The sequence below is a fragment of the Oryctolagus cuniculus genome, chromosome 4 (assembly GCF_051225735.1).
Source record: "Oryctolagus cuniculus isolate XC-2025 breed Fujian yellow rabbit chromosome 4, ASM5122573v1, whole genome shotgun sequence".
Classification (NCBI taxonomy): domain Eukaryota; kingdom Metazoa; phylum Chordata; class Mammalia; order Lagomorpha; family Leporidae; genus Oryctolagus; species Oryctolagus cuniculus.
In genome coordinates this window covers 137,269,903-137,279,855 of record NC_142870.1, presented here as the reverse complement: position 1 = coordinate 137,279,855, position 9,953 = coordinate 137,269,903, and the positions used below count along the sequence as shown (strand labels likewise).

The following is a 9,953-nucleotide window of genomic DNA, read 5'->3' as shown; positions in this document are numbered from 1 at the left end:
TAAACAATAAATGTGTCCTTGGAGAAGACCTGTGAAATTTAATTTATGTTCTTGGAGGCCTTTGGGGCATTTGTGTGAAAGTGTACAAAATGCAAATTATCGTGGACTCATACCTTCATTTGCATGTGTTGTTTGTCGTGCAGCTTTGGAGTCTGGGTATTTTTCATCACTTCATGCCAAAAGATTCAACCACATTTCCTTTCCTGATGAGCAGCTTGGTCCACTTGTGTCATGCTAATCAGTTTTTCATTTTCTGGTCAATTTTTTCTTAATTAACTGTAGCTGAAATGCTAATTATCAGCATTGGTAAACTGTGGGCAGCTCAGAACACTGTCACTTGCGCAGGCAACGGAGTGGAAAATGCTGAGAGTTCTTTTACAGCCTTGGTGACTGACAATCTCTAGCGTGGTGGTTAAAGCCCAGGCTTTCTGGAAGAAATCACAGCGGGAGCTTGCTTTTAAGAGTAACCGGCTCTCAGCTTAACTCATCAGGTAAGAGCTCTGCCTCCACCAGACTCAGCACTGACAGTGGGTGCCAATGCGAGGCAAATAGCCAAACTGGAGCTAAGCTGGAGTCTTGCTCCGGCCGAACAGGGTCATGATTTCACTTCCTTTGTTTTTAATGACTTTTAAAAATTAAAGATCAGGGTAGGGACTGGCCTAGGATGATCTCCCTCTATTTCCTAACCAGTTCCTTGCTAATGTGCCTGGGAAGGCAACAGAAAATGACTGCAGTGCTTGGGCTCTTGCCACCCCTGTAGGAGATCCAGACAGAATTTCCGGCTTCTGGCTTCAGCCTAGTCTGGCCTGGGCCGTTGCAGTCATTTAGGGGTGAATCAGCAAATGGAAGATCTCTCTCTGTCTTTCTCTTTCTCTCCATAATTCTGCCTTTCAAATAAATAAGTAAATAAATATTTTTTAAAAGATTAGTTTAATAAGGAAGAAACCTCCAGCAATCAACACAGAAACAGGTTAGATGTTTCTCTTTCTTCAAGTAGTTATATAAGAAGAGAATAAGTCAAATGAAAACTTGTCTTGGGAAAGACAATGATATGAAAAGTTGAGATTGATAACTTCATAGGGCCAGGAGAATATTTTTCAGCAAACTGACACTGTCTTTCACTGGGTTTCTGTGAATCCATTGATGTCATACTAATCCCACATTTTAGAACTGGATTTATGTGTATCTCTTTCATGAATAGGAAAAAACAATGTCTATTGAGTGCTGCTATGCTGTGTACTTTTCATGCTCATGTATTTAATCTTCAAACTGCCCAATGAAATGGGTTCCATGTTGCGGGGTGGGAAATGGACAACACATTCCTGATATTTGGATTTTCCTGTATTTTCTTCACCTTAAGAAAAAAAAAGCAGCGATTTAAAGAATTGTAAACAACAAGGAATAAGCTTTGAAAAAATAAAGAAAATTTGGAGGAGATAGCAAATAGATGACTTCCATGAGGCAGAAGTTAAACTGAATGTCAAGGCTGATGAAGATAAGCAGGAAAGGTGAGGATGGAGAAAGAGATCTAAAGATGCGAAGGGTACATTTTGCTTAGAACCACCCACATATATACAATGAATTACAGGAAGTTATTTTTCTTTTCTTTTTTCTTTAGTGATGTTTCCATCTACTCATTCACTCCTCAGCTTGCCACAACAAACAGTGCTGGGCCAGGCCAAATCCAGGAGGCAGGAGCTTCACCCGGGTCTCTCACGTGGGTGGCAGCAGCCCAAGTACTTGGGAAATCTGCTACTTTTTTCCCAGGCCATTTGCAGGGAGCTGAATTGGAGTTGGAATTGCTGGGACACGAACAGGTGCCCATATGGGATGTGAGTGTATCAGGTGGCCCCAGTTACCACACAATGCTGGCCCCAATTCACATGAATTTTAACATCAACCAATATGGCATGTAATACTCCAGTAACAATAAGTTAAAAAAAAAGTTACTGAAAAGGAAAATTTCCAGGAGTCTTGTTTCATCTACATCAGTCCTCCTGTCTGTAATGAAATAAACTTAGGAACAGATACGGATGATAGAATTAGTCCAAGTCACACAGGTGCTTGTCAGTGGGGCTATCCAAAGTTTCTGTAGCTCAATCCTGATTGCTATGCTGTTTATATCCACCTCTCCCCCAATTATTTAACAAATGTGAACTTTCTTTTCTCTACAGTTCATTGTGGAATGACAGCTCAGCACAGACTTATTTGGCTAGTACATGTATTGTTCAAGTTAAATCCAAATGCAAGGGGCAAATAAAAACAAGTTTTATTGTAGGAATAGTAGAGTAGGATCGCAATGCAGAACACATGTGCACAGGCCAGGATGACCTCTGGTATGTCAAGGAAAGAAGGAATAGTTCTGGGTTTTATTGGAGAAGGAGGAAGCCTCCTGAGGTGTTTTGAAAGAAAACTCATGGCACTGGTAGCTTCTGAGCTCTGACTGGAGTGTGGCTGCAATTAGTAGGAAAAACAGGTCTTGAGGTCTTAGCAGGCTGTTCGTTGGACTGTGCATGCAAATATTGTTGTAGAAGCAGGGAGCTCTCCTGGTGCTGCTAGTGGGCCTTGGTGGTTTCCGTTTCTGTTATCAGGCAGATTGTGGATGGGTGAGAGCCCTCTCTTCACTGCTTTCTCCTGCTCCATTTGTTAAGAACTTTACACAAGTGACTCCATTTTAAGTCTGACAGCTTTCACAATATGAATGTCACAGTATGAACTTATGTGTTGTTCATTATAAGAGTTTGACTACAGAAGAAAAGAGAATAAGAATAATGGAAAAATATGGGGAAATTATAAATATTTAGAAAAACCCAATTATTGCAGTAATTAGTTGAATAGTTTTAATTGGACATAAAAGTGAGCTACAAGTATCTACCTTCTTAACTCCTTTTTTCAGATTTTTCTTTATTTAAGTTTCTGGAGATGCAGCTTGTAAAATTTCCCTACCCTTCTTTTTTTTTTTTAAAAAATATTTATTTTATTTATTTGAAAGACGGAGTTACAGAAAGAGGTAGAGACAGAGAGAGAGGGCTTCTATCCAATGGTTCACTCCCCAGATGGCCGCAACAGCCGGAGCTGCACCGATCCTAAGCCAGGAGCCAGGAGCTTCCTCCAGGTTTCCCACGCTGGTGCAGGGGCCCAAGAACTTGGGCCATCTTCTACTGCTTTCCCAGGCCATAGCAGAGAACTGAATCAGAAGTGGAGCTGCCAGGACTAGAACCGGTGCCCATATGGAATGCTGGCATTTCAGGGCAGAGCGTTTAACTGTTGTGCCACAGCACCAGCCCCTCCCTACCCTTCTCTCCTCTAATTTTTCCTGTTTTTTTTTTCCATAATTTTTTTTCATAATTCACAATCATTTTCTGCATCCCCACCTCACTCCATGCTGTGGTTTGTATATTAATTTGGGTGTTCCCTAAAGGCCTATGTGTTAAGGGGTTAGTCTCTAGGTGGCACTATAGGAAGTAATGGAACCCTTAGTAGGTGGGACCTGCATAGAGGTCTGTGGGTGATTGGAGGTGCGCCCTCAGGAATTAGGGAGGGGTTTGGTAAGAGCCTGAGTTTCAGCCCAGCCTCTCTCTGTTTCTTGTCACTCTGTAACTCTTCATGTGCTTGTACTCCACTATCCACAGTGGCCCCTTGCCAGAGCCAAAGGATGCACCATGTCATGTGGACTCTGAGCCTCCAAAGCTAAATAGGCTTTTTTTTAACTTATAAGTTAGCTACCTTAGGTATTACAAATACTAACAAAGCAACTGACACTGACACAATTTGTTTACTCCTGAACTTTGAATTATCCTTCCTTTTTGGTTACTAATTACTGGTTAAGTCTCATACCCTCCATCTAATTAGTGTTGTAAAATTGTAGTTTACCTTCTGAGCAAGTCCCCAAGTAAACACTGGCATGTACATGTGTGTGTGTGTTTTAAATATTTATTAATCAGGAAATTTATAATAAGAAATCAAGGCTAAAGTTGAGATAAGTTTCTCTAGTTATGTTAGTCTTTATCTGATTTTGTATGTGTTGATATTTCATCTCACATGAATATTCTCTCAAGTGGCTATTAAGAACTAGCATTCTGTGATCCTTTATGTTGTAGGTCATTGATAAGGACAATGATATAAAGTTATTTATTGGAAAAAGTAGATTAATATATAAACCATTTGTTTATGTCCTTTAAACACTTCATGGGAATGCTTGGCTAAAACTGTCAAGTTTAGGGTGTGTGTTGTGGCACAGTGAGTTAAGCCACTGCCTGTGACATCTTCACCCCATTGTCAGCTGTCTGGTTTGAGTCCTGCCTGTTCTGTGCTTCTGCTCTAGCTTCCTGCAAATGCAGCTGAGAGGCAGTGGGTGATGGCTGAAGTGCTTGGGTTCTTGCCACTCATGTCAGGAAACCAGATTGATTCCCTAGGTCGTGGCTTCAGTCTGGCCAACCCCAGGGAGTTTACAGCCATTTGGGAAATAAGTTAGCAACTGGAAGATCTGTCTCAATCTGTCTCTCATCCTTTCTCTGTCACTCTGCCTTTCAAATAAATTAATCTTTAAAAAAACACAAATTGTCAAGTTTATGGATTTTTTTTTTGTTTGTTTTGTTTTTTGACAGGCAGAGTGGACAGTGAGAGAGAGAGACAGAGAGAAAGGTCTTCCTTTGCCGTTGGTTCACCCTCCAATGGCCGCCGCGGCTGGCGCGCTGCGGCCGGCGCACCGCGCTGATCCGATGGCAGGAGCCAGGAGCCAGGTGCTTTTCCTGGTCTCCCATGGGGTGCAGGGCCCAAGCACCTGGGCCATCCTCCACTGCACTCCCTGGCCACAGCAGAGGGCTGGCCTGGAAGAGGGGCAACCGGGACAGAATCCGGCACCCCGACCGGGACTAGAACCCGGTGTGCCGGCGCCGCTAGGCGGAGGATTAGCCTAGTGAGCCGCGGCGCCGGCCAAGTTTATGGATTTTATATAAGGATAAAATGAGCTCCAACTTGACCCATGGCCTCAAACTATTCTTCAGATACATGAGCTATATCACAAATCAATGTCAACAATTGATGTGCAACCCACACAACAATGTAATGCTACAGTTTATTTAGCATAAAATCGAGTATTGGAAAACAATTATACTAATGATCAATGGCCAGATCTTTGTAGAGAAATGTGACAATATTTTTTATGATGTTGATTAATATACTTACCCTACCATCATTTATTTGAGTGAATGAAATCTGTTTTGTGTCTCCCTGGTTGAGGCACAAGCTAGGAATGGAAGCTGAGAACAGATCTCTCTATTATGAACTGCATCTCCACGGAATGAAAGATGTGGTTCCTATAGGCTAGATGTGGGAAAAAATGGAAAAATGAAGGAAAAGAACTGATAGAAGGATTTCTCAAATGGACTCAGGAGCAGAGCTACCTGGTAATGTTATCTAATCAGAAAATATCAGATGTACAATTTGGGACATGCTCAAGCTGACTTGCCCCAAATGGTAGAGTTAGAAACATACCAGGGGACTCCAATTTAATCCCATCAAGGTGGCATGTACCAATGCGATCTCACCAGTCCAAGTGATCAATTTCAGTTCACAATTGATCATAATGAAAGGACTAAGAGTCAAAGGAAGCACATAAACAAGTCTAGTACCTGCTAATACTAACTGATAGAATAAATAAAGGGGAGAGTGATCCAACATGGGAAGCGAGATACTCAGCAGACTCATAGAATGGTGGATGTCCTAAACAGCACTCTGGCCTCAGAATCAGCCCTAAAGGCATTCGGATCTGGCTGAAAAGGCCATGAGAGTATTTCAGGCATGGAAAGCCAAGACACTCTGGCGAAAAGATCTCTGTGAGTGAGATCCCAGTGGAAAGAACAGGTCATCAAAGAAGGAGGTACCTTTCTCTGAAGGGAGGAGAGAACCTCCACTTTGACTATGACCTTGTCTAAACAAGATAAGAGTCGGTGAACTCAAAAGGCTTCCATAGCCTTGGAAACTCATGACTGGTGCATAGGGAGATTACTGATGCCATAAACAGGAGTGTCAATTTGTAAAGTCAACAACAGGAGTCACTGTGCACTTACTCCTCATGTAGGATCTCTGTCCTTAATGAGCTGTACATTGAGACTTAATGCTATAATGAGTACTCAAACAGTATATTTAGCTTTGCGTTTCTATGGGGGTGCAAACTGTTGAAATCTTTACTTAATGTATACTAAACTGATCCTCTGTAAAAAAAAAAAAAAAAAAAAAGAAGAAATTATCAATTCCCAACTTGACTCTCACTGGGATTAAACATGACAATAGGTCTGATCTGATTTCATCATCATTTAAAAAATAATCTATTATTTTTCACTTTATGTTTGTGTGGGAGCAAACTGTTGAAATCTTTACTTAATGTATGCTAAACTGATCTTCTGTATATAAAGAGAATCGAAAATGAATCCTCATGTGAATGGAAGGGGAGAGGGAGCGGGAAAAGGGAGGGATGTGGGTGGGAGAGACGATATGGGGGGGAAGCCATTGTAATCCATAAGCCGTACTTTGGAAATTTATATTCATAAAATAAAAGTTAAAAAAAAAAAGAAATACTTCAAGAAGCTTGGGCGCAAGTGAGCACTGGAATGGGGATATATTCATCCATCTCAATGGAGCAACAGGAGAAAGGAATTCAGCAGGAATTCCTTGGGGAGTACTTAAAGGAAAAATGATTAATTTTACTTTTTTTCTGGTACAGATTCAGAAGCTAGCTCTTTTATCAGTTTGTTATTATTCAGAATTACCGTATTTTCTCATCTCTTCTCTCTGTTCTTGCTTAAATTCTGGCAATGTAATTGTAGCTGCTAGGAAAGGTGGTTTGGGGAGGAAAAGCCACCACTTTTTTCCTCCCACTGGGTTTTATCTTGAACTATAACCCAGTTCGCCGAGAAGACACTACTTAAAGAAAAATTCAAATAAAAACAATTTTAATTAAAACTAATTTTAATAGTTTGCTTATTGATCATGAAACATGTGCCATCAATTCAATGTGATGGCTATATATGCCTTCTTAGTTTTGCCCATAAAACTTTAGGTTTAAAAAATTTATTTGAGAAGTAGATACATGTATCCACATATCTATATAGATAGATATCTATAGATGGATAGATAGATGCATAAATATCTGGAAAATAGACAGATAGGGAAATACACAGAGAGCCCTCCTGTGTTGGCTCACTCCCAAATGCCCTCCATGGCTGGGGCCAGGTCATGGCTGAATCTTTGAGCTGGGGACTCAATACAAGTTTCCCAAGTGGATGACAAATATCCGAATCATTTGGGCCATCATTATTGCCAAGGGCCGTATTCACAGGAGCTGCAGTCAGGAAATGGAGCTTGGGATTGAACACAGGCACTCTGATGTGGACTTTCGGAATTTCGACAATGAGGTCTTCAGTTTTTAAGTTAAATTACTTATTGAATGGGTTTGACTTTTTTTTTTTTTTGAAGATGTCTTTCAGGAAGTCATTTGGATTTCTGGACTGATTTGGATCAATTTCTTTCAGCTTAGATAATTTTCTAGGCTTTCCTTTCCTTAAATTGTACCACTGTGTTAAGTTCTGTCTTATCTCTGAGTTTTTCTTCTGTTCTGTGGAGAAAGAGTGTGGAGGGCACAACACTTTCTAAGAACTTACCAGCGTTTCATTTATTACTTATCTGTTCACATGACTGACAGTTCAGGTAAATATAGAATTTAAGACTCAAATTATTTTCTTTCGGATTTTGAATTAGTCTATCCAGTGATGCTGAGAAAAGGGTAAATGTGTTTTATTTGTGTTTCTCTTTGGAAGTGAACTTTGAAAGCTCTTTGACTGCTTTTGGTTGAGAAAATTCCTAAGAATGCTTTCAGTGTAGATATTTATTTATTGCTCTCTCGTATTTTTCTGAGTACCATTCCACACATTGCTCTTGCTTCCGTATCCAATCATACAATCAGTTGTTCTAGGGTTCTCTAAACAGGATTTCATCTACAGAATTCTTCCTTGGCTATATTGAGTTGCCTCTTCCTCCTTTTTAGTAGATGCCTTGATATGAACCCATATACTTTCCACATTCAGGCATTTGTCAAAATCACTTGTCACTAGTTGCCTAGCTCCTGTTTGCATCTACACCACAGATTTATCTCCATCTTTAGTTTTTACTTCCTTTCAGTTATCCAAGGGAAAGTACATAAATTTATTCCTCCATTCTTAGCAAGAGGTTCTCTGAACTTTTGTGGATTTTGCACTGAAGCAAAAAGATCAATAACAGAGATCCAGAATCTATGTGCTGTAATATTCTAATCTTGTTATTACTGGATGGGAGTTGCATTGTATGTAACAGGAGGATATTAAAATATGGGTTAGTAGCTTTGTTTCCTTGTTTCCTGTCACTTAAAGTTCGTGTGGTTTATGATGAGGCTAGACCCTGAGATTTTGATTTGGTAGAAATTCCCATAGTGATGATTACTATCAAACTAACAAAACTTACTAAAAAGCTGACTTAGTCCAGTTATATGGAAAGATGAATAAAAATAGTACAAGTTTTTTCTTTATTATAAACTAGTGGTATGTAGAACACTATGCCTAAACACATGTTTTATAAATTTTATGTGAGTCAATCCACATCTGGCATTGCATGCAGACAACCTTTCTTATTGTATTGGGGGAAATAAGAGCATCTTACCCTTTCTGTAAAAGTCTGTTGACATCTAAACAATTATCTATTTAATTAAAATTTCCAAATATTTCCCTCCCTCCCACTGGAGGTTTTGGTGTTAAAAAAATTCCTCTATATATTTCCTGTTGATCAAATCACACTGGGTCACGTCCCCTTCTCCTGGAATGGGACCATTTGACTTCTTCATTTTGTACTGTACAACAAAGTTGAAAAAACAGAAGTTATCTTCTGATATTTCTCCATAATAAATGCTTTTCTTCTTCCTTATTGCAGTAGGTGACATTTCCATTCCTTTTTTAAAAATATTTATTTATTTATTTATTTGAAAGGCACAGTTACAGAGAGGCAGAGGCAAAGAGAGAGAGAGAGGTCTTCCATCCACCGATTCACTCCCCAGAGGGCTGCAGCAGCTGGAGCTGCACTGATTCGAAGCCAGAAGCCAACAGCTTCTTCCAGGTCTCCCACATGGCTGCAGAGGCCCAAGGACTTGGGCCATCTTCCACTGCTTTCCCAGGCCACAGCGGGGAGCCAGATTGGAAGTGGAGCAGCTGGAACTCAAACTTGCACCCTTATGGGATGCCAGCACTTAAGCAGCGGCTTTACCTGCAGCGCCACAGTGCTGGCCCCAACAATTCCATTCTTTCATTAATTTTCCGCCCTCCCCTAATCTCAGTCTTTTTTTTTTTTTTTTTTGCCATACATCAATACTCAACCTAACATCAGATTCTTTTAATACTATCTTAAGATAGTAACACATGCAAAGTCCAAACACTTTGACAACTGTCCTTGCCAACTCTGTTTTCAGAACTGGTTTCTCCTTGGACTATTACAATAGTCTCCCACACGAAATCCCTCTCCTTACTTCTGTTCCTGCCCCCCTCACCCCATTCCATGCTCAATAAGCAATCAGATCAATTCTGTTAAATTATGAATCAGGTCGTGTCATTTTTCTGCTCCCAATCCTTCAGTAGTCCCCATCTCACTATCAAGAGAAGCTTGAAATCTCTACAATGACTTATGAAGTCAACATGATCATGCCTTCTTTACTTATTTCTCTGACTTGTTCTATTACATCTCTGCCTTGTTTATTCTGCTCCAGACAACTGGACTCTTCATTCTGCGTTAATAAATTTTGTCATGCTCAAGCTGTGGGGCGTTTCCACTTGCTGTCACTCATCCTTATACTCTCCTCTCAAATGCATCCGACTTAACTTTCATTCTTCAGGGTCTTCCCCAAGTAGTACCATCTTGTAAGACCTTCCTTGGCA

General features: G+C 40.3%; 1 long non-coding RNA gene across 1 annotated transcript in view; it reads left to right on the top strand.

Moving 5' to 3' along the window:
- Positions 1-276: 276 nt before the first annotated feature.
- Positions 277-9,953, top strand: part of LOC103350410 (uncharacterized) — a 31,632-nt gene continuing 21,955 nt past the window's right edge. The window contains exon 1 of the long non-coding RNA XR_011388305.2: positions 277-491. This is a non-coding gene — a long non-coding RNA (uncharacterized LOC103350410). The remainder of the gene's footprint in view (positions 492-9,953) is intronic.